The sequence below is a fragment of the Phyllobates terribilis genome, unplaced genomic scaffold (assembly GCF_046119375.1).
Source record: "Phyllobates terribilis strain yellow unplaced genomic scaffold, ASM4611937v1 Scaffold_4__5_contigs__length_816908805, whole genome shotgun sequence".
NCBI classification, from domain to species: Eukaryota; Metazoa; Chordata; class Amphibia; order Anura; family Dendrobatidae; genus Phyllobates; species Phyllobates terribilis.
In genome coordinates, this window is record NW_027362764.1 from 715,184,589 (window position 1) to 715,210,573 (window position 25,985).

Genomic DNA, 25,985 nt, shown 5'->3' on the forward strand with positions numbered 1-25,985 from the left:
GGCTGAGGACGCACAAGGGGAGTGACCCACAGCAGGTACAAAAGGCAGGAAGTGATCGGGCGCCGCCCTTAAGCAGCAGAAACAGACACAAACAGACAGCATGGAGGGAAGCCAGAGAGACATTCTGGACAGGAGATCAAGTGCGCCCTCTTGCACAGTGGGAGATGGACCACCATGCAAGGACGCCGCCAGGTATGTTACAGTACCTCCCCCCTTACGCCCCCTCTTCTTCAGGCCTGCCAGAATCTTCCGCAGGGAATTCGAGGACCAGTCGTTCACTGGGTTGGAGGGGGACAGAGACTTGAGGGTAATCTCTGCTTCGAGGTACATCTTGTCAAGCTCACAGGAAAAAATAGACGGGTTATCAGGTACATAATGAGGAAAAGTCACTGTCTCTTTGTTATCTGGTGGTACCCCGGAGGATTCAGGAAACAACTGGAGGTCCTCCGCCGGGTCAGAAGAGTGCAGAGGCTCAGAGAAAACAACTGCTTCAGAGTACACTAGGTCGGACTCACTGGAGGAAGCAGGTGAGGTATCGGGTACCGAGTATAGGAAAGTCTCTGTCCATTCACCACCAGGTGGCACCCCGAAGGGTTCTGAACACAACTGGAGGTCCTCCGCCTGGTCGGAGGGGTGTAGAGACTCGGGAGTAACCTCTGCTTCGGAGTACACTAGGTTGGACTCACTGGACGAAGCGAGCGAGGTATCAGGTACAGGATATAGGAAAGTCTCTGTCCATTCACCACCAGGTGGCACCCCGAAGGATTCTGAACACAACTGGAGGTCCTCCGCCTGGTCGGAGGGGTGTAGAGACTCAGGAGTAACCTCTGCTTCGGAGTACACTAGGTTGGACTCACTGGACGAAGCGAGCGAGGTATCAGGTACAGAGTATAGGAAAGTCTCTGTCCATTCACCACCAGGTGGCACCCCGAAGGATTCTGAACACAACTGGAGGTCCTCCGCCTGGTCGGAGGGGTGTAGAGACTCAGGAGTAACCACTGCTTCGGAGTACACTAGGTTGGACTCACTGGACGAAGCGAGCGAGGTATCAGGTACAGAGTATAGGAGAGTCTCTGTCCTTTCGCTACCAGGTAGCACCCCGAAGGGTTCAGGAGACAACTGGAGATCCTCCGCCTGGTCGGAGGGGTGTAGAGACTCGGAGGTAACTACCACTTTGGGGTACCCATTGTCAGGCTCACAGGACGAAGCGGACAAAGTATTGAGTACCGGGTGTAGAGAAGTCTCTCTCCATTTGTCATCGAGTGGTATCCCGGAGGATTCAGGAGGCAACAGGGGATCCTCCGCCAGGTAGTAGAGGTGCACAGACTCAGAGGTAACCACAGCTTTGGAGCATCCTTGGACATGCACACCGGTTAAAGAGAGAGAAGCATCTGATGCCGGGTGCAGGAAGTTCTCCTGTGTGGAGTCTGGATGGGCAGAAGTCTCTTCGGGCAGGAGAACTGGTGCACTACCCACGCACACTACCCATTGGGGTTTCTCCGGGATACAGGGAGATGAAGCTTCAGTAGGGAATTCAAGGTTGGGGTCAGGAGGTCTCAGGGAGGACAGGCCCTGGCGTGACGGCTTGCCTCTAAGTCTAGCACGTCTGGACTGCCTCTTGAGGTTGAGAGAAGTATTCCGGAAAGCGTAGTCACCCTGAGAGGATTCTGGGTGGGCAGTAGTCTCATTGGGCTGGAGGACTATTGCGCTACCCACACACATTACCCATTGGGGCTGCTCCGGGATATTGGGAAGTGAAGCTTCAGCAGGAGCCTCCGGGTTAGGATCATCGAAGACCATTAGAAAGGCCACCAGGAAGGCCATTAGGTCCCGGAGGATCGGATCCTGTGTTTCATATAGGGGGTTGATCCATTCCAAGGCATCACCCGCCAGGTAAGACATCATAAAGGCCACTTTAGCCCAATCGGAAGGAAAATAAAGAGGGTAGGCCTTAAAGTGTAGCATGCATTGCTCCACAAATGCACGACACTGTCTTGGATCCCCATAGTAACGTGGCGGATCCGCAGGAACGAGAGCTGATAGATCCATCTGGACGGTGCGTAATTCGCCTGGAACTCAGCTAAGGGAAAAAAAATTTATTTATTTATTTTAATGCATATATTCGCTGGAAAACTTCTCAGAGGGCGAAGGCCGTGGGGCTCAACGGGAACCATGGCCTGAGCATGCTGTTATGCTGTTATGCACACGCCCGGGCTAAGCGGCGTGTGCGTGTGATTGTAGTGATTCCACTGGACCGTGCCGGAGAGTGAATGCCTGGAGGGGCGTGACTAAGTATTCACCCGATCCGACCAGGGTCGCACGACGGCATACGACGCCAGTGCACCAAGGAGGAACCGAGCAGAGGGACCAGGTGCTACTCCAGGACAGACCCCGGACACGGCTGTTGACCCACACAGGGGAATACAGGAACAGGCTGGTAGGCTGGCACACAGACTGGTGGGTATAGGCAGGCACGACTGGTATGCAGGCAGGCGGGTATGCAGGCAGGGGGGTAAAGGCAAGCACAGCTAGAGTGCAGACAGGGAGGCACTAGCAGGTAGGAACACAGGCGGGATAGGACCCAGTACACACCGGGACTCAGGAACAGGCAGGTTAGGCTGGCACAGACTGGTGGATATAAGCAAACACGGCAGGTATGCAGATGGGTGGATACAGGCGAGTATGCAGGCAGGGAGGTACTGGCCGAAAGGACGGGCTGGAGCACAGAAAGGTTAAGACCCAGTACAGACTGGGTCACAGAACCGCAGATGCGGTAGACAACCACAGCAGAGAGGGAACGCCCGAAGCGGTGGGCAAGAACAGAGCAGGACGGGTTTGCAGGAGCAGCGAGCACAAGCAGGGCAGGACAGGACTGCCGGAGCAGCGGGCAGAAGCAGGGCAGGACAGGACTGCCAGAGCAGCGGGCAGAAGCAGGGCAGGACAGGACTGCCAGAGCAGCGGGCAGAAGCAGGGCAGGACAGGACTGCCAGAGCAGCGGGCAGAAGCAGGGCAGGACAGGACTGCCAGAGCAGCGGGCAGAAGCAGGGCAGGACAGGACTGCCAGAGCAGCGGGCAGAAGCAGGGCAGGACAGGACTGCCAGAGCAGCGGGCAGAAGCAGGGCAGGACAGGACTGCCAGAGCAGCGGGCAGAAGCAGGGCAGGACAGGACTGCCAGAGCAGCGGGCAGAAGCAGGGCAGGACAGGACTGCCGGAGCAGCGGGCAAAAGCAGGGCAGGACAGGACTGCCAGAGCAGCGGGCAGAGGAGTCAGAGCAGGCTAGGCTGAGTAGGGGGGACAGGGCTCTGTTCACACGGAACAGACAGGAAGGGAAAGGCAGAGCCAGACACCCACAGGGTACTTGCAGTGAAGTAGCGAGTGGACCACAAACTCACAAACGGGAGTACAGAGACAACAAGCAGGAGTTAGGTACAAGATCAGACTCTGCAGAAAAAGGAAGGGAACGGACATAGAGGAAAAACAGGTAAAGGATAGGAGAGAGTTCAGACTGGAACTGAGTGTACGGAGGAGACCGACACTGCAGCGGGATACAGGAGCGGGTCTGGGAATACGGCCCCCAGAGAGGCAGGATGAACAGGCAAGGAGCGTGTACAGACAGGACAGACAAGATACAGGAGCGGGTCTAGGGAATCGGCCCCTAGAAGGCAGGAGGAACAGGCTAGGAGCGTGTTCAGACAGGTCAGACAAGATACAGGAACAGGTCTAGGTAATCGGCCCCTAGAAGGCAGGAGGAACAGGCTAGGAGCGTGTTCAGACAGGCCTGGAAATACAGCCTCCAGGATAGGCAGACAAGAGAACACAGAACAGGACCTGGCACCTTCAGAGTGCAAGCACACACTGAAAGAAACACTATGCTCAGGCAGGAATAGAAGGGAGCTGCTGAGCTATATACCAAGTGACAGACAGCAATAGGCTGAGGACGCACAAGGGGAGTGACCCACAGCAGGTACAAAAGGCAGGAAGTGATCGGGCGCCGCCCTTAAGCAGCAGAAACAGACACAAACAGACAGCATGGAGGGAAGCCAGAGAGACATTCTGGACAGGAGATCAAGTGCGCCCTCTTGCACAGTGGGAGATGGACCACCATGCAAGGACGCCGCCAGGTATGTTACAAAATTCAGCATCAGAAGTATTCGAAAGAACATCTAAACAAACCTGATGGATTTTGGAAACAAATCCTGTGGACAGATGAGGTTAAAATAGAACTCTTTGGCCACAATGATCAAAAGTATGTGTGGAGAAAAAGGGGACAGAATTTCAGGAAAAGAACTTCTTGCCAACCATTAAGCATAGGGGGTGGATCAATCATGCTTTGGGGTTGTGTTGCAGCCAGTGGTATGGGGAACACTTCACAGGTAGAGGGAAGAATGGATTCAATGAAATTTCAACAAATTCTTGATGCAAACATAACACTATCTGTAAAAAGCTGAAGTGGAAAAGAGGATGGCTTCTACAAATGGGTAAAGATCCTAAACACACATCAAAATCCACAATAGGCTACCTCAAAAGGCGCAAGTTGAAGGTTTTTACAATGGCCCTCACAGTCCCCTGATCTGAACATCATTGAAAATCTGTGGCTAGACCTCAAAATAGCAGTGCATGCAGGACGACCCAGGAATCTGTGGCGCACCTGAGGGTTCAGTCGCCACAGGGGTACTGCACCTCAGAACGAGGTGTAGTATCTCCTCTCCAAGGTAAGGATGGAGCACCACACAGGACCCCAACCACACACTCAACACTACACCACTCCAGTTCTGAAGGGGGCCTAATGCACCATAGTGCTGCCCCGGGCCTGAATGGAGGAGTTGGGGGGAATCAAAGTTAGGGGGAACCATGTAGTGAGTGAGGGTGGAGAAAGCACTTTACTTAAGCACTTAATAGAATCATATATAACTGGAGGCCATTTTAAGAACCGGGTCTTTGGTCGTGGGTCTTTGGGACGGCAGGTCAGCACAAGGCTGCAGCCGGCTGAGGGTCCACGGTTCCCGGTCTCAGGCCTCGAGACGGGGGATCGGGGCAGTTAAAACCGGCTCTGTCCCCGGTCTTAGTCCAACCAAGAAGGCCCAGGAGGGGAGCAGAGGAGATAGGCTCCACAGGCGAAAGGATCTCAGGGGGTGCGGACGGAGCGGAGACGCCACCTGCACGCCTTATTCTGGCTCGGCCAGAGAGACCCTGCCGCAAGAGGGGGTACTGGTCCCCGATTATCTGACTTTGCACTTCACGTCTCTGTCGGAAAAGTCCGGAGGCTTATGTGGATCCCAGGGGGATATGACTCACCCCCTGAGCCGTGGGGCACTCGGATCCGGGCAATAGGGGAACGATGGGGGTAGTAGCGGCAACCCGGTCCGTGGCTCAGGGTGGTCAGACCAGTGGTAGTCCCTTTATAAGTTTTAAGTGATGTCCGACTGCGCCACCTGTGGATTGCGGTTATTAGGAACCGCCGCTGCAAGGCAGACCGCTGGGGCTGATGATGTATGCAGCTGGGATGGTGTGACTCCCCACGGGAAGAGTGCAGCCCCAGGGCAGTGTAGTGGATGGTGGGAGTGATGGTGGTGAGAGTCCCGGTACCAATAGTGCTGGAGGCGCAAAGGAGCGCACAGACAACAAGTTACAGTCCAGGGTCTTTACTCACAGTTCATTTGTTCCGGGTCACTTCTGTCAGCAGTGACCGCCCGAGCCGTACTGCGTCCACCAGGTGAGGGGCTCGGTCAACTCCCAGACAGTTCAAGAGCATGGCCCAGGACCCCCTTCAATCCTTTCTCTGGCCTGCCTCACCAGTGACCCACTTTTGTCCAGCTGCCGCGGACTTGTGCGGTTAAACGTGGGCCCCGTTCCCCGCTGTCCTTTATGGTGCCTTCCTAGCAGGTTTGATGAGGTGCTGCACCAATAAATGGTCACAGCCTCCGGTCTTTGGCTGAGGGTTGTTTCTCCTCCACCAACTTGGGATCCGGTACCCTTAGTCTGCCTGACCCTTCACCCGGTATTCTCGTGGGTTCTTAGGGTCCCTTCCACCTTCTTGTTCCTGAGCCCCTCTGTTCCTCTGTCTCTTCTTTTCCTTTCTCTGTTCCTCCTTCTTCTCCTTTCTCGTGGAGCTGGGCTGAGAAGGAACTACAGCTCCCCTTCACCTCCTCTCTCTCTCCACTCCACTCTCTTCCTCGGCCTCTCCCTAGGCCCACTCCTGAGTAGAGCTCCTACAGAGCCTCTACTCCCTGCCTTCTCCTCTCACTGAACAGACTCCCTGTCCTAAGATGGTGCCCACCTTTTATACCTCCCTCTAGCCATGAGCCCAGGTGACCAGCAACCAATGGGCTCCTACCTACGCTCAGGAACCGTCCCCTATCTGCTCCTACATCACCGGGCACTCCTCCCCCTCCCCACTCCAGCCAGGGACATGGTCTGTCGTACCTGCATTTCTGTCTAATGGGAGTACGGTTGAGCTGTCCCTCGGAAATGGGGTGAGTGTGCTGTATGCAGCTAACTGAGCCCTGGTCCATACTCCATCCTCACCCGGGAGTGGAATATCACACCTCTGGCAGAGGTGCAATACCCCTGTAGCGGCCGAGCCCTCGGGGCGCTACAGATACGGACGGAGCGGAGTTGCCACCTGTAAACCCTAATCTGAGTTCATCCAGAGGGACCCGGCCTTACGCCACGTTCTCACCACTAGTCACCAAGAAGGGCACCCAGTCGGTCTGGCATCAAGGACATCGCAGTACCCGTACGGGACACAGTGGGGGACACAAGTTCACCAGGAGAGGAACACTTTAGAGCGGGGGCCCTGCCAAGCGCTCCTGAAGTACCTGGAGTGTGCTGAACCCCACCCTGGCGGCCGCATCTCGCCGTGTGACAGCAGAGAGAAGCTCTGAGCTGAGAAAACACTACCGTGAGTAAAAGACTTGGATGACTTCAAATACTGCCTCCATCTGTTCTTTCCTTCGCGGCTCTGCACCCGCCAATGCTCTACTCTTTCTCCCTCTCTACACTGCCCTGAGGCCCCGCTCCACCTGTGGGGAGCAGCACCACCTAAGCTGCCTGAACACTGGCCTCGGAGGACTGTCGCAGCGCTGATGATCCTCACCAGACACCACGGGTGGCGTCACGAACATTCCCCTATCCCATACACCTTTCCCCCTTCCTTGCTTTTAAGAGTGACCCCAGGTTACGGGCCCGGGAGCCGGCCACCGCGACATCCCCAAGATCAGGCAACAACAAGGCCCGGTCGCCGAGTCGTCCGTCTCCATCATCCCCTGGGCGAGTCAAATCTCACAAAACTGGAAGAATTTTCCAAGGAAGAATGGATGAAAATCCCTCAAACAAGAATTGGAATGCTCTTGTCTGGCTACAAAAAACATTTACAAGCTGTAATACTTTCAAAATAGGGTGCTACTAGGTACTAACCGTGCAGGGTGCCCAAACTTTTGCATTGGCCCATTTTCCTTTTTGTAATTTTTAATATGTAAAAGATGATATATATATATATATATATATATATATATATATATATAGCCTAAAATACAAAAAATATGTAATCTTTAACTTTAGGCTTCTAAGAAATCACTTCATCTTCAATTTAACTGTTCACAATAGTGGTAACTTTGACCAAGGGTCACACTATATACATATATATGTATATATGGTATATATTGTGACAAAGTCACTGGCAGAATACTGGAGGGGAGATATGTTTCACTGAGGCTGTTAGCTTCAGTGATGTGAAACATGGAAGTTTCTCCTGCATAGTAGGTGCAGAGAGGGTTAAACATGGTTTGGTCTAACATGTATTACCATACACTAAAAATGCGCCAACATTATGGTGCAAATTTCAGGTAAGAATCTAATAGATGGTGCAAACTTAGACTAGATCTAAAATAAATCTGGCTCATTTTAAGACATTCTAGTTTAAGTTTGATGAATAAAAATGCCCCAGTGACATCTGCACATGTCTGATCAAGGTGCATTAAAAAAACAGGGACTTTGGAAATACATGTCTTAAATTAGTACTCGGCGTCTGCCTTCTAAGCCAGCCCCCTCCAACATGTCGCTAGTCACATGCTGACAAAGAAAGGATGGAGGAACCAAGGTGGGAGTGAAGGTTCTGGTTGTGATGCTGATATCATTGACATTTTTAAGCTTTCATAAATCTTATTAAATTATGTTAGCAAAGCAACAAAAATAACTATATTGGCTGCGTTACAATGGACTCGAAGTTTTATATTTAAAGTCAATGTAGTTAGCCTTCATTGTACAGTATCTAACAATGACCCAGAGTTTATGACATTTGTTCCCTACCTAGATTATAGGCAATTTTGTCCAAATTTTTAGACATTCATTTATAGGAGCAGCAGAGAGAAATGAAGGAAGAGTAGGTTAGGGACTATGCATCTCTATGCCAATAAATAGTTTTATACGGACGGGTAACTGTTTATAACTGAAGATGATATAACTGTCTGACATAGAAGAAATAAAATATTATACAACAATACTACAAACATTTACAATACAATATTTGGGAATTTAAGCCACGATCACTGGAATACTAAAAACTGGGCAATTTAGTGTGTTTTTGCTAAGCCTCACTCCTTTTGAGGTCAAGCTAAACAGGACTTTACTGGCAAAAATTGGGACTGTTGGCAAGTATAATTTACTGATAGAAAGGCTTAACTAAAAGTGTCAAAAAATAACACATAAATGTCTTCTCTTTAAAATATATAATTTGTAATACAGTTTGAGAAAGCGATATATTATTTTAGGTCAGGCTCAGAATAGTTATTCACAAGTACTGTGCATACTACATGCAGGAAAAGATATTATACATTTCATTTTTTTTTGTAATATATTTGAGTCCTCAAAAAGTATATAAAAAGCAAGAATCTTGTCATAAAGTCCAGCTGTAGCTTATTTATACTATGAAAATAATTTATTACTATGTGACAAGAATATGCATGGCGCGTGCCTTCCCACTTAATGCAGATTTATTATGCCTCCATAAGCAGAAGTAAAAAGAGCAGCAAATTTATCGACCTCATTGTGCCTTTAAGTTCAATTGGCTGGAATGGACATTTTTCTCCATTTTTGCCTTTCTCTATTCCACAAATAGTATGAGGGAATAAAGGAAAGAACAAGAGGAAGGAGAGAAGAATTAGTGTCCAACAAACAGCAAAGAAAAGATAAGGAAAAACAGCAGCTGTTAAGAGAAACGTCTCCTCCCAAATTTACTAACAATTCTGCTTTCTAACTATTAGATGGCATTAATAGATGTAATTGCTTTTGCAAAACATACAGTTATATGAAAAAGTTTGAGCACCCCTATTAATCTTAAGCTTAATGTTTTCTTAAAATTGGTGTTTTTGCAACAGCTATTTCAGTTTGATACATGTAATAACTGTTGGACACAGTAATGTTTCTGCCTTGGAATGAGGTTTATTGTACTAACAGAAAATGTGCAATCTGCATTCAAACAAAATTTGACAGGTGCATAAGTATGGGCACCTCACCAGAAAAGTGACATTAATATTTAGTAGATCCTCCTTTTGCAAAAATAACAGCCTCTAGTCGCTTCCTGTAGCTTTTAATGATTTCCTGGATCCTGGATGAAGGTATTTTTGACCATTCCTCTTTACAAAACAATTCCAGTTCAGTTAAGTTTGATGGTCGCCGAGCATGGACAGCCCTCTTCAAATGAGCCCACAGATGTTCAATGATATTCAGGTCTGGGGACTGGGATGGCCATTCCAGAACATTGTAATTGTTCCTCTGCATGAATGCCTGAGTAGATTTGGAGCGGTGTTTTGGATCATTGTCTTGCTGAAAGATCCATCCCCTGCGTAACTTCAACTTTATCACTGATTCTTGAACATTATTGTCAAGAATCTGCTGATACTGAGTGGAATCCATGCGTCCCTCAACTTTAACAAGATTCCCGGTGTCGGCATTGGCCACACAGCCCAAAAGCATGATGGAACCTCCACCAAATTTTACTGTGGGTAGCAAGTGTTTTTCTTGGAATGCTGTGTTTTTTTGCCGCCATGCATAACGCCTTTTTGTATGACCAAACAACTCAATCTTGGTTTCATCAGTCCACAGGACCTTCTTCCAAAAAGAAATTGGCTTCTCCAAATGTGCTTTTGCATACCTCAGCCGACTCTGTTTGTGGCGTGCTTGCAGAAACGGCTTCTTTCGCATCACTCTCCCATACAGTTTCTCCTTGTGCAAAGTGCGTTGTATAGTTGACCGATGCACAGTGACACCATCTGCAGCAAGTTGATGCTGCAGCTCTCTGGAGGTGGTCTGAGGATTGTCCTTGACTGATCTCACCATTCTTCTTCTCTGCCTTTCTGATGTTTTTCTTGGCCTGCCACTTCTGGCCTTAACAAGAACTGTCCCTGTGTTCTTCCATTTCCTTACTATGTTCCTCACAGTGGAAACTGACAGGTTAAATCTCTGAGACAGCTTTTTGCATCCTTCCCCTGAACAACTATGTTGAATAATCTTTGTTTTCAGATCATTTGACAGTTGTTTTGAGGAGCCCATGATGCCACTCTTCAGAGGAGATTCAAACAGGAGAACAACTTGCAAGTGGCCACTTTAATTAGCTTTTCTCATGATTGCATACACCTGGCTATGAAGTTCAAAGCTCAATGAGGTTACAAAACCAAAAAAAGTGCTTTAGTAAGTCAGTAAAAAGTAGGTAGGAGTATTTAAAACAAGAAAATGATAAGGGTGCCCATACTTATGCACCTGTCAAATTTTGTTTGAATGCAGATTGCACATTTTCTGTTAGTACAATAAACCTCATTTCAAGGCAGAAACATTACTGTGTCCAACAGTTATTACATATATCAAACTGAAATAGCTGTTGCAAAAACACCAATTTTAAGAAAACATTAAGCTTAAGATTAATAGGGGTGCCCAAACTTTTTCATATAACTGTATTAGAGTGATATCTGTGGTTTATATATTCACATTTGCATAATTATATTCACAATTGAATAAATGTTGGTTATAGGTTGGAGTCAATATATTAGATGATACGTATGCACAGGGTGTTTTTCATTTTCTTTGTTTTTCTTTGCATTTTTATATATATTTTTACATTTTGTTTACCACTTTTTTTATTTTTAGCATTTTTTTTGTTTTTTACGTACATCTTCACTTTTTTTCTAACTTAGCTTTCGCTTATTTTTCATATTTTTTGTCTTCCTCTCTAATTTCTATCTCGCCAAATTATCTGGCATATAACTTTTGTTAGGGAGATCATTTATAAAAATTGTTTTGAGATATTTTATCTAATGATAACACCTCCTTCCTTAAAGGGAATCTGTTAGTAGGATCAACCCTCATAGGAAGCTTGATATCTGGGATCCGATATCTTATTAAATATAAATCCACTTTTTTCTTATATGTAAGTAAGCTGTTAAGATCTATGGGCGGGACATAGATCTGCATGAGAATCTGCCTCCAGAGCTTATTTTAAATAAAAGGGGGAGTTACCAGTGTAACATGTAATGGCCTCTCTCTGCTCTCACTGCAGAGCTGTGTGTGATTATACCTGACACATCTGCAGGTTCCTCTCAGCTTCAGCCTTCATCTCACAGGCAGATAGGATTGCGATACAGCAGAGCTGTGAGAGCTGCAGCAAATGTGTTGGTAAGAAGACAGAACTCCTCTCTGTTCTGTGTTAGTTAATTGTCTGGAGGCAAATTCTCAGGGAGATCTATGTTCGTCCCACAGATCTTAACAGCTCATTTATATATAAGAAAAACATGGATTTCTCTGGAATAAACCATTGAATCGCAGATATCATAGTATCATTTTATTCAACTTCCTATGACCTACATGCCCATGTAGATGGCTTCGGAGGGTTGATACAACTGTCAGATTCCCTTTAAAGGTGTTTTGCAGCAAAGTTTTGTCTTTTTTCTGATGCACTCATCAGGGAAAAGCTATCTTTAGTGGATCCTGTGTTTTACTGGCGATTCCTCCACCTGTTGTGTCTGTAAACTAAGATTCTGGTTCTGGCTTTTATCCTAAGTCATGTCACCAAGTCTTATTAATGGGTCAATATTGACATTTAGGATTGCTACTTCCTTTAGGTGGCACTAGAGCTCTAGTCCTCTTCCTCTCTGAAAAGACAATTTGTGTATTTCCCAGAGGAGCATTGCAGCTTTAAAGTCTCCTCTCCTTGACATGCTTAACATGTCACTCTCCGCAATGAGAAACGTTACCCCTTGGATGCTGGTTAGACGCCTCTCACCCAGCCAAACCAGATCTCACACTTTGCACTGATGAGTGGCAGTACCTTGAAAAACAGTGTCTGCAAATTGACATTATGGTTCTGCCTTTTATCCTAATTCATGTGACAAGGCTCGTTAGACAGTCAATGTTGACTTTTAGGATTGCTGCTTCCTGTAAGTGGCACTAGAGTTCTAGTCCTTTTCCTCTCAAAAGACAATTTGCTTATTTCCCAGAGGAGCATTGCGGCTTAGAAGTCACTTTCTCCATGAGTATGTCTCTTGAGTAACCTGCAGAAATATGCCAGAAATCCAGAAATGTAATCTCACGATTTATATTTTTGAATATTGCCATCACTCCTGATCTGACCACCATCTGTTTCATTTGCAGATATGTTCCAATGTGCAATACTCTGCATATTCATTGATCTCCATTCAAAACTGTTTATGCAGCCTCTGTCTCCTAATTATCCCCTCCTGTGTTTGTGACTCGTCTCCTTGCGGCTCCTGCCTCCTGCTTACACCTGGCCTATTTCATGTGCATTGAAAGCTTTAAATTGAGAAATACAAGTCTGTCTGACCATAGTCTGTCTCCATGAGTATGTCTCTTGAGTAACCTGCAGAAATATGCCAGAAATGGGACAGAAGTGACCTGAAGGTACAAGTAACTACCTATTAAATGTACTTAGCTTCTCTATTCTCCCTTACACTTTCATTACGCTTACATATGCACTCACCGCTTTTGCTCCACTAATGCTCTCTCTTCTCCGCTATCCCCAAGCTCCAGCACCCCCAAACCAAATAAGCATCTCTCCTTCCCTCTTACCTCCTCATCTGCTGACTTGCTCCTCAACCCCAGATCTATCCTACTCAAACATAAAACAAGCCAGCCACTCTCCTTCTCCCACCTGCTCTCCCTCTCTCTGCTTCTTCTAACTGCTGGCGATATATCTCCCAATCCTGGACCCCCACAGCTTACACCCTTTGATAGCTCCCCCTCCTATCGCTCCCATCCAAGCACAAACTACCGCAATCTCTCCTATGTTAAACCTGTGCCCTTGACACCCACGCCCCTGCTCCCTCTCTCTGGGACACTCTGGAACGCCCGCTCTGTCTGCAATAAGCTACATGTTATTCATGACCTATTTTTACCTCTCATAATCTCTCCTTCCTGGGCATCACCGAAACATGGCTGACACCCGCCGACACTGCCTCCCATGCTATGCTGTGTTACGGTGGCTTGCACTTCACTCACACTCATCGTAACAGACATGGTGGAGGAGTGGGTCTTCTCCTTTCTGCCAATTGCACCTTTAACCCAATCCCACCTCTACCCTCCCTTATTCTCCCTTCTTTTGAAGTCCACTCTGTCCGCATCTACTCTTCCTCCAACCTCCAAGTGGCTGTCATATACAGACCTCTGGGCCCGGTCACTCCCTTTATTGACCAATTCTCCACCTGGCTTCTTCACTTTCTCTCTGCTGACATTCCCACCATCATCATGGGCAATTTCAACATCCCCACTGACACACACCAACCAACAGCATCCAAACTTCTGTCACTCACTTCATCTTTTGGACTTACTCAGTGGTCCTCTTCAGCAACCCACACAGACGGACATACACTGGACCTTATCTTCACCCGACTCTGCTCCCTATCTAACCTCTCAGTCTCCCCCTTCCCTCCTATCTGACCATCATCTACTCACTTTCTTATCCCTGTCCTCACCTGTCACCCATGTTCAGCAACTAGCACACCCCCGCAGAAACCTTGCACAACTAGACATTCACACACTCTCTGACTCTATCCTACCACTGACAGGGGTTTTTCCAGGGGATCTCTGTAGCACTGGCCTTATTCCGTTTTCCAGACATATTGGTATGTTGTTTGTCCCTTTGATCGATTTACGGCACTCATGCTGAGTATAGGTATCTGATGGTCTAAAACATGGCTAAAGATTTTCTATTACACTATATTTAACAGCATGAGTATGTCTATTGTCCAGTATTTATTAACATTAGGTACCATTCGTATGAATTCTGGAAAGTTTGGGCTAAGCGCTTTTTTATTTTTCTGTCTTTGTGTGCACTTTGTAGCAATTTTTGTAGATTGTATTTTTAACCATTATAATTAAGAAAATAATTTTTTATACGAGCCATTAAGACTCCATGTGTTCTCCAGTTTAAGTATCCATATCTTCACTCCATGACACAGACAGCGCCACTGCTTTCTACATTGCCACATCAGCTATTGACTCGGTCACCCCTCTGGTGCATGGCAGAGTGCGAATCAATAGACAACCCTGGCACAATAACCTCACTAAAAAGCTTTGGCAAACATCCAGGGTTGCAGAGCAGCGTTGGAAGAAAACACATTCGCAAGATGACTTCACTGCATTCAAACAAGCAACACTCACATTCAAATCAGCCCTCACCTCCGTTAAACAGGCTTACTTCACAAACCTCATACCCTCCTTATCCTACAACTCCAAACAACTATTCAACACTTTCAAGTCCCTCCTTCACCCTCCACTGCCCCCTCTGACCTCCCTCATCGCTGCTGAGGACTTTGCCACACACTTCAAAAACAAGATTGACCAAACAAGGCAAGCCTTCATTGTCCAACCACCACAACCCCTTTGTTTTCCAGACCATTGCCCATCCCCCATAACCTCCCTCTCCAACATCACTGAAGGAGAGCTTACCCGCTTCCTCTCCAAATCACACCTCACCACTTGTGCACTTGACCCCATCCCATCTCCTCCCCAACCTCACCCCCACACTCATCCCATCCCTAATCCATCTCTTCAACCTATCACTAACTTCTGGTACCTTCTCTGCTTTCAAACATGCCACAATCACTCCTATCCTCAAAAAGCCATCCCTCGACCCAACTGCTTTGTCCATCTATCGCCCCATATTGCTGCTCCCAATCACCTCCAAACTCCTTGAGCAACATGTTCACGCTGAACTTTCCTCCCATTTCTCATCTAACTCTCTCTTCAACAACCAGCAATCTGGCTTCCGTCCCTACCATTCCACCGAAATTGCCCTTACCAAAATTACTAATGATTTACTTACAGCCAAAGCTAACAGACAATTCTCCATACTCCTCCTTCTAGACCTGTCCTCTGCCTTCGACACAGTTGACCACTACCTCCTACTACAGATTCTCTCTTTCTTTGGTGTCAAAGACCTTGCCCTATCCTGGATCTCCTCATACCTTTCCACCGCACTGTTAGCGTCTCCCACTCCCACACTACCTCCTCATCCCGCCCTCTCTATGTTGGAGTCCCTCAAGGCTCTGTCCTAGGACCTCTACTCTTCTCCATCTATACCCTTGGCCTGGGACAGCTCATAAAGTCCCACGGTTTCCAGTACCACCTGTACGCTGACGACACCCAGATCTACCTCTCTGGCCCAGACGTCACCTCTCTGCTGTCCAGAATCCCAGCATGTCTATCAGCCATATCCTATTTCTTCTCCTCTCGCTTCCTCAAACTCAATGTGGATAAATCTGAACTCATCATTTTTCCTCCATCTTGCGTATCTTCCCCATCTGATCTATCTATCACAATGAATGACATTAATCTTTCCCTTGTACCAGAAATCCGCTGCCTCGGTGAAACTCTACTCTGTCCTTCAAACCCCACATCCAAGCTCTCGCCACCAGCGTCCTCTTCCCTCTGTACCAGTCTATCATTGTTAGTTCATTTACTGTAAGTGATATCTGTATTTTGTATGTAACCCCTTCTTATGTACAGCACCATGGAAGCAATGGGGCTATATAAATAAATAATAATAATAACTCTCCGCAAGGAGAAACATTACTCCTTGGATCTCCACCTGTTGTAAAATATTTCAGTAGAAAACAATCACAACCTCATTCTATGTGAACCCGGCCATCCACTCTTATCCAGTATAATTTTGCTCAAAAGAGGCAACACTTCTCTCTTAATATTGCTGTGACTGGTAACATCGATGACTTTGCTTTGTGCAGATACTTTGTCTAGGGTTATTTATTTTCTTCCTGCAGTTGACTGGATAATATTCAGCTGTCACGCCTAATGCAGATATTGTCACTGGTGAGCTTTCTGGCACGCTCCCGCTGACAGTCCTTTCACACATGATGCACCATACAGGCCAAGCTGTGTACAGGGCAATATAAGGATCACTTCCCCTCAGTATCTCTGCCCCTGGATTTGTAGCCCAGCATGGGAAATATGTGTCCTTGTACCCTGGGAGATGCTTCATTAACTGTATCCTTCAGTTTGTCAACATGTCAGGAGAAAATAATAAATGATGTCTGACTTTATCTCAGCGGTAAAGAATGATGAAACTTCCGCAGTATGAGATTTACAGATTAGCTAGAAGTTCAGGTCTGTGATTTTATGCAGAATTCCACATATCAAATAAGATTCAACTTTGTAGACTACACCAGGAAAACCGCTGAGCTCGGTGATTGGCTGCAGCAGTTACAAGCTCTGTAGACATTATGTCACCTCTTTTTTTTAACAAGAGAAAAACAGAGTCATCATGGTTTAAAAAGAGACACATATTTTATTGACAATTAATTAAGACAAGTGTTATAATCAAAAAAAGAAAAATTAATAAAGAGCAAGTGAAAAGCAAGGTAGACAATGAAATATCCGAATGAACCAAAACAGACCTGCCTCAATATTAGATGCTCAAACAAAGACACAACTCTATAACTGAAAAAAAGTTTTTCCATCAAAGTAGAAAAACGCTGCACCTAAAATTCTCGACCAGTAGAGTGAAAATTGTATAAATAATAAGCCTATAATTTATTTAAATAGAATACAAATTGATGTCAAGATTGATAAGCTATTGTTAAGCTAAACACATGGTGGCGCACTCTGTAGTGCACTGCAAAAAGAGAAAAGCAGCAAAGACGAGCTTATCAATTAAAGTGCAGCATGCATATTTATATTGATATAGGGTTAGACAAATAGAAGAGCACCACCACACATTCCCTCCCTTCCCCCCATCTCCTACTCCTACCAAATGAAAGGAGAGGGGACACACGTGATCTTTCTGAATGCCCACTGACCGCCCACCACCACCCCTGGTAAGATTAATATCTCCCCCACGTCCATCTTAAGTGATATATCTCCTCTGGCACTCTGCTTAAATATGTTTAAGAGGTCACTTTCCTCTCCTTTCATTTGGTAGGAGTAGGAGATGGGGGGAAGGGAGGGAATGTGTGGTGGTGCTCTTCTATTTGTCTAACCCTATATCAATATAAATATGCATGCTGCACTTTAATTGATAAGCTCGTCTTTGCTGCTTTTCTCTTTTTGCAGTGCACTACAGAGTGCGCCACCATGTGTTTAGCTTAACAATAGCTTATCAATCTTGACATCAATTTGTATTCTATTTAAATAAATTATAGGCTTTTATATTTATACAATTTTCACTCTACTGGTCGAGAATTTTAGGTGCAGCGTTTTTCTACTTTGATGGAAAAACTTTTTTTCAGTTATAGAGTTGTGTCTATGTTTGAGCATCTAATATTGAGGCAGGTCTGTTTTGGTTCATTCGGATATTTCATTGTCTACCTTGCTTTTCACTTGCTCTTTATTAATTTTTCTTTTTTTGATTATAACACTTGTCTTAATTAATTGTCAATAAAATATGTGTCTCTTTTTAAACCATGATGACTCTGTTTTTCTCTTGTTAAAAAAATGTTGCCTTTGAGTCGGTATTTGAGGGTGCTGGGGGGGACTTTGTTCCCTTGCCCACACTCAACTTCTAATACTTGGGCTATTTTTCTAATTATGTCACCTCTGCAGACAATCAACAAAGAGCAGTCCTTGGACCAGAGGAGAGTGAGTAACAGCTCCCCTTGTTATTTTAGACCTCTGCAACCCTCTGGTGGTATTATTTTATTTATTATGCTTTGCTTATATACTGTCCCCATTAGGGCTCACAATCAAAATTCCACATCATGTCAGGATTTCTGTTGACCTTCTACAATTTTACCACTAGTGGCCGCTATTATTCACTTTAATAATTGTGCTGCAGTTTCACTCCTTACCACTGGAGGCTGCTGTTGTGTTCTGCAATTACCCTTTACTAAGATGGCAGATTCTGAAGCTATGGAATCCATCTTGTTTCCTGTTTGGGCCTACTTAAAGCCACATGGACCTGTCACTCATTGCTTAATTATTGTGTCTAGCTGTTAGCCTAGTTCCAGTCTCCAGCTCCTGAACATTCTTGCCCAGACTGTTCTCATTCATCTACAGATCAAAAGTATTGTGTATCATTATGCTACTGACACATAAAGCCTTGGCCTGGGCTTGAAACTCATGATGATTGACTTAATGATTTGGAGGCTTTCCTAGCAGCCATGAGCCAGACATTATCATCAGCCAGTTGTTTGATGACCCTAATTGTTGTGCAACAGCTTCAGCTTCACTGATGGTGCTACATCAGGGTAAACGCTCTGTTGCAGAGTACGCAAAAGAATTCGGACGGTGGGTGATTGATATCAAATGGAATAATGCTGCAAAATTATCTTGTTTTAAGAACAGACTATCCAGCACACTCAAAGATGAACAAGCCTGGGCTGATGCCCCCACAAATTTTCATGACTACATTCACCATAGTATTCGTATAGACAACCGATTATCAGAGAGAAGATTGGAAAAGTGGAATTCAAACTGGTCCCATAACAGTAACCGTTATCCACCTGTCCCAACCACCAGTCCCAGAGACTTTGATATAAAGAGTCCTCACATATCTGAAGTTGAATCCATGCAGGTCGACAGTTTGTTAAAACGTGAAGGTGCTGAGAGAAAAGAATGCAGACTTCAGGAAAATCAGTGTTTTTATTGTGGCAAGACTGACCACTTTCTCATTAATTGTCCTTCTCGACTACGTAAAATATTGGCAGTGGTAGTGGATCCCAACTTTTTCAATAAAGAATCAGTCTTGTCTTAACCAGCGCCTCCAGTGAATGCTGTCATCCATTCAATTTCTTCTATTGCACCCAACATTAAAAAAAACAAGGACTCTCATGGCTTCATTTCTATCAAGTTTCAAGTTGATTTTCAATGGATTTCCATATCTGCCATGGTTGATTCAGGAGCAAACAGAAATTTTATTGACATCTCTTTCGCAAAGGAACATGGGGTAAAAATTCAAAATAGACTTTCATCTACTATCATGGAAACTGTTGACGGATCTCCACTAAATTTGGGACTAGTGAAATAAGAGGCTGAACCCTTAGAGATAGTTATGGAACCTAATCACCATGAGGTTTTATCCTTCCTACTAATCTCATCTCCACAATTTCCAATAATCCTGGGGTTGCCATGGCGACAGACTCAAAATCCCACTATCAATTGGGGAACCAAAGAAGTGTCTCTTCCTTCTGTTCTTCACTCCCCACAGGCTTCGCCAAATGAAGAAGTTGTAAAGGATCCTTCCTGAACAATCTTCTAAACTACCATCTATAATAAGGAATTAGCTGATGATGATGACAAGATAAATGCCGACAAACTCCCTCCTCATCGGCCATATGATTGTCCAATTGATATATTTCCTGGAGCAGCAATACCCTTTGGAAGCATTTACCCACTGGCAGAGCAGGAATTAAAAACACTCAAGGAATACATCGATGAAAATGTAGCTAAAGGGTTTATTCGTCCATCTTCATCACCAGCAGGTGCGCCTGTATTTTTTGTCAAAAAGAAAGATGGTTCCTTAAGACCCTGTGTTGATTACCCTCTGCATTTGATCCCTGAGTGGCGGGACAGAGTTTGTCATGCAAAGTTGTTCACAAAACTGGATCTTCGAGGGTCATACAACTTGGTTCGTGTTAGACCAGGTGATGAATGGAAAACGGCATTCAGATCACGATATGGACACTATGTGTACTTAGTCATGTCATTTGGACTGTGCAATGCTCCTGCATCGTTTCAGCATTTCGTTATTGACTTTTTCAGAGACTTGCTTGATCATTTTGTAGTCATTTATCTAGGTGATATACTAATCTTTTCTAATTCAGCAGAAGAGCATCAAAATCATGTGAAAATGGTGCTAGTGCATCTAAGAACCCACGATCTTCATATTAAGCTGGAAAAATGTGAGTTTCATCAAACAGAGATCCAGTTCTTGGGCTATATTATCTCTACTCAAGGATTGCAAATGGACTCTAGCAAGATTCAAGCTATCACTGAGTGGCCAACGGCAAAAAACGTGAAAGAAGTCCAACGATTTGTGGGCTTTGCCAATTTTTACAGACGTTTCATTAAGAATTTTTCAGGTATCATTGCACCAATCACCGAATTAACAAAGAAAGGTATATCTTTTGTTTGGTCTCCTCAAGCACAAGATGCTTTTTCTTGCCTGAAGACGAAGTTCACCACAGCTCCTATACTAATTCATCCCAATCCTGAATATGCCTTTATTGTAGAAGTGGATGCTTCAGATGGTGCAGTAGGGGCCATTCTATCACAAGGAACAGGAAAAAAAGATTTGTTACATCCTTATGCTTATTTTTCCAGAAGTTTGACTGTGTCGGAGAAGAATTATGATGTGGGGAACAAAGAGCTCTTAGATATCATTGATGCTTTCAAGGAATGGAGACATCATCTAGAAGGAGCAGCTCAACAAATTGTTGTTCTAACTGACTATTGTAACCTTGAATTTATCGGATCTGCCAAATGTTTGTCCCCCCGCCAGACTCGATGGAGTCTCTTTCTTAACCAATTCAACTTTGTCATCTCCTACAGACCTGGCTCCCGTAATGGTAAGGCTGATGCTTTATCTAAGATCTTCTCCAAAGATCCTTCTACAGCAGCACCACCAACAACTATTCTGCCTGAGTCCAACTTCCTGGGGATGATCCATAACAAAGCATTGCTATAAGATATATGGGAAGCATATGAGACAGACCCAATTCTTCTGCATCCACCAGATGATATATCTCTTACCTTTCAAAATAAAGTACGAACTCATAATCATTGCATATATGTTCCAAAAACTGTGAGACTTAAAGTATTAAAACTAATACATGACTCCAAGTTAGCAAAATGCAAAGGAAATAAAAAAAATACAAGAATTTCTGTCTCGTTTCTTTTGGTGGCCCATTTGCCAAAAAGATGTTAAACAATATTCTTGTAACAGCTGTGCTATGTATAAAAGTCCCCGCACATCACCAATGGGATTATTGCAGCCTCTGAAAGTTCCATCTCGTCCTTGGGGCTCTGTATCTATGGACTTTATTGTGGAACTACCAGTTTCAAAGGGAAAGAGTTCAATCCTAGTAGTGGTGGACTGACGAAAGCAGCACATTTTGTCCTCTGCACTGGTTTACCATCTGCTAAAGAGACTGCTGATCTTATAATTCAAAATATGTTTCATCTTCATGGGGTGCCAGACGAAGTTGTCTCTGATCTTGGAACACAATTTACATCTAGATTATAGAAGAATTTTTATGCAGCATTGGACATTGATGCTAGTTTATCTTCTGCATTCCATCCCCAATCTAATGGTCAGACTGACCACATAAACCAAACCTTAAAGCAATATCTCAGATGCTAAATTTGTCATCTCCAGGATGACTGGGTTGATTTGCTTCCTATGGCAGAATTTTCTATACAATTCTCAAAATGCCTTGACCAAACAAACACCATTCTTCTCAAATTCTGGGTTCCATCCAAGTATCCTTCCTAATTTTCCCAGAGAAACGCCTATCCCTGCTGTCAACGACAGAATACAATCCCTGCAACAGAATATGGAAATACTAAAAGACGCTTTAAGAATTGCCCAGGAGAAATATAAGGAAGCAGCAGATAAATCTTGCAGACCTTCTCCAAACTTTGAAGTGGGTGATGAAGTATGGCTTTCCACCAAGAATTTGAAACTCCATATACCCTCACCAAAACTGGGTCAAAAATGTATTGGTCCATTAATTGGACAAGTTAGCTTAGTAGCTTTCGACTTCAACTTTCCAGAGCAATAAAGATGCATCCAGTGTTCCATGTCTCCTTACTAAAGCCATTTGTTCCAAATCCTTTTCCAGGGCGTTGTTTGCCTCCTTCTGATCCTATTGAAGTGGATTGGCAAAAACATTACACAGTTGAAAAGGTCCTGGATTCCAAAATATTCAGAAACAAGTTGCAGTACTTAGTAAAATGGCAAGGGTACGGCCCTGAAGATAACTCTTGGGAACCTGTAGAAAATCTCATTGCTCCTCGACTGCTTAAAGAGTCTTAACAAAAATACCCACCTAAACCAAACCAAGCATCGCCCGGAGGCCACTGTTGAAAGGGGGAGTAATGTCAGGATTTCTGTTGCCCTTCTACAGTTTGACAACTAGTGGCTGCTATTGTTCACTTTAATAATTGTGCTGCAGTTTCACTCCTTACCACTGAAGGCTGCTGTTGTGTTTTGAAATTGCCCTTTACTAAGATGGCAGATTCTGAATCTATGGAATCCATCTTGTTTCCTGTTTGGGACTACTTAAAGCCACATGTTAGCCTAGTTCCAGTCTCCAGCTCTTGAATATTCTTACCCACACTGTTCTCATTCATCTATGGATTGTTTCTTACAACTCCTTGCTAACTCCAAGAACTTCTACTGCCGCTTGCTGTTCCTGATTGGGCTCCTTGGACCACTGGTTTCCAGCAGAACTACGCCAGTATCGTAACACATAAGTATGTCTTTGGAGTGTTGGAGGAAACCAGAGGACATCGAGGAAAACCATGCAAAAACAGGGAGAACATACAAACTCCTTGCAGATGTTGTCCCAGGACCTGGGGCAGGAAGCCTAGCGGGACAGTATGGAGTTGTCTGTCAGTCAGGTAACGAGACGGAGAAGGAAGGTTAAGTGAGAAGAAGAGGAAATGCCCCACACGGTAGTCCAGAGGCGTCAATAAAGCAGAAAGCTAAGTAGCAGCAATTTTGGCATAGAAAACTCCCCTAAGGTGAGAAAAACGGGGACCTTCTGGTGGAAGTATAGTAATCTTGTTTGCTGGACTGTAGTGCCATTATTAGGGACAAGGAGGCTCCCTGAATAGAGTTTGCTGGTCTGTGATAAGACAAAAGAGTTAGATAAAGTAGAAAGTGAGAGTGACTCCAGGAAAGGGAAGGGAAAGAGTGTGATAATGTCCCATGTTACTAAAGAAATGTTCCTAAAGATGAATACCTACTACCTACTATACATAGTTCCTCAAACATTATTGTTCAGCAAAAATAAGTTTATTTATGAATCATGGCCTCCCTCATTGAACTCCGTAACATCTGGTTCTGGTCGGCCGAATACAACGGCATCATGCGGTCTACAAGGGCGTATCGCCAAGACAGCAAAACTCCACACACCCAACCAGGACCCCCGTTTTCATGTAGAGTGTCGGGGCTTGAAACACGAGTACCTCGCCCACGGCTACCGCCCCGTGCCACGTTAAACATGTGCGATCAGTTTTCCACATGGACCAAAAAAAACATTTGTGTGAACATACCCTAATAATTTGATCTTTCTCCAAAGCCTTGTTCAGCATGTCATCCTCTGCTTCTCAGATTCATTATTGTTTACCGCGTTCAGACACCCTCATGTGTGCTCCTTGGGGGGAGGAGGATCTGATCTTAATAATCTTTAAAAAGAAAAGTAATGATGTCATAACTACAAGATTTCTTGCATCTTCTTAATAATCTCATCCATCCTAACATTCTTGCTATATCAATTTATGTCCCCTTTCTGCTCATATATTATTCATTGTTAATGCAATTGGTGCCCGCTGGTGCATTGCACATTACGCCTGAGTGCCTGCCATCAGCTCCAGGAAGGTTTGCTGCATCTGTTAAAGTAATGTCAGCTGCATGAGAATTGCATAATGTAACAGGGAATCAAGAGAGGAAAAATAGTTTGAAAAAAAAAAGTTATATGAGGACATCAAATGTTAATTATATACTGTCAGGGTGCTAATTTAAAAATAATTTGTGAGTAGAATTTCACCCCCAAACTATATATATATATGTTCATGTAGCTCTTTTAAATACAAGTCCAGCAATATCTTTACGTGGCCAGTTCGTTCCTCCATTACTGAGAAATCATTGTTTGAATTGCTATGCAAATGAGGCTGAAGGGTATGGTAAATCTGCAGCCTCTGTCACTCCAGCTCTATTCCCTGCCAGCGCTGCTTCCTCCTTCTTGATTGGCTGCCTCTACATTGTGTAACTTCAGGCAAAAGAGCCAGTAGTCAAGTGTCGTTGGGCTTGGAATAGAGCCAGAGTGACAGAGGCTTCAGATCTACCACAGATCTTCAACCTCATTTTCAAATAAATTCAAACACTGATTTCTCAGTAACGGAGGAAAGGACTGGCCATACAACGGTATTGTTGGACTTGTCGTTGAAGACTTGCATGTACATATAAATATTTTGAGATGTGAATTCCTGCTGACAGATTAACTTTACGCTGGGGTCGCACGAGCATTGATTCTCTAATGCTAGAGAATCGGGCTTATTATGCTAATGACACTCAGCTCAACTCTCGCATGAGAAAATCGCAGCACAGGTGCAGAGAAGATGGAGAGCTTAATTTCTCCATCTTCTCCATGTCTGAGTCCGTGGATGTCGGACTGCACTCAAACATCTGAGTGCAGTATAGTGTTTTACATGCACCTATAGACTTGTATGGGTGCATGTGATCTGAATTTCAGGGCCACTCACAGTATGATCTGCAGTGCCAAGTAGTATAACATTGGTCCAAGTGCTATTCGATAAAACATCAGATAGCACTCAGCCGTGTTATACGCTCATGTGAGTGAGCCCTCAAAGTGACTGCCCTATGAGCTAATTGCTATAGATGTGATGCCAGGGCTGTAGCTATAATCAGTCCTGCCATCATTTTTACTCATTTTCACTCTGGGGACTTGTTAGAGTCATTGCCAAGACTGTGTGTTACACTCACGCCGCTAGGTTCAGATAGGGAGAGACGGGTTTCCTGAATTCTTTGGAATCCTGGCGGAACCGTTACTCAGGGCAACCATAGACCATGTGCTGCAGCTTCTCTCAGGCACACAATAGATTCAACTGCTGACCAGACACATCTGACAAGAGTCTTTTTCGACAGCTTAACAGTGGAATTTAATCTGAAGCACGGTCAGTGCAATTCAGGGATATTACAGCAACAATCTTCATTACAGAACAGTCTGAGTTTCTTGAGCAACCGGCTCCAGTAACAATACAGTAGTTTCTTAACAAGGCACAGTATTACAGTCTCTTCAGTAGGATAATTCAGCATAGATTAGATCTCTTAGCAGCACATTTCTATGCATACACAACCACAGGCTTTTCCTTCACAAGGACACAGCATTCTTTATCCTGCATGGAGATGGAGGGGGGGGGGGGTTAATGAGGGAGATGATCCCTGTGACACAATTCCTTCCAGTCCTTATCTTACTGTCCGCTAATACCCTGCACTGTTATTTCAGGGAGTTTATCTGACCTGTGCTTAGTTTCTCTCCTGATCTGAATCCTGTTCAGTTGCCTTCTGTCAGATCCAGGTAACACTCCACCTGTCTCTTCGGCTTCAGCCAGACTACAATGACAAGTTCCCCACAATCTCCCTGTGGCTCTTCTAAAACACTGCCTGTCTCCTGTGACTGTGTTAACCCCTCTAGTTGCTGGATGCTTCTGAAGCACAACACTTCCTATCTCCTGTGCTTGTGTTATTTGTAATAGTTGCTGGATGCTTTGGAAGCTACAGC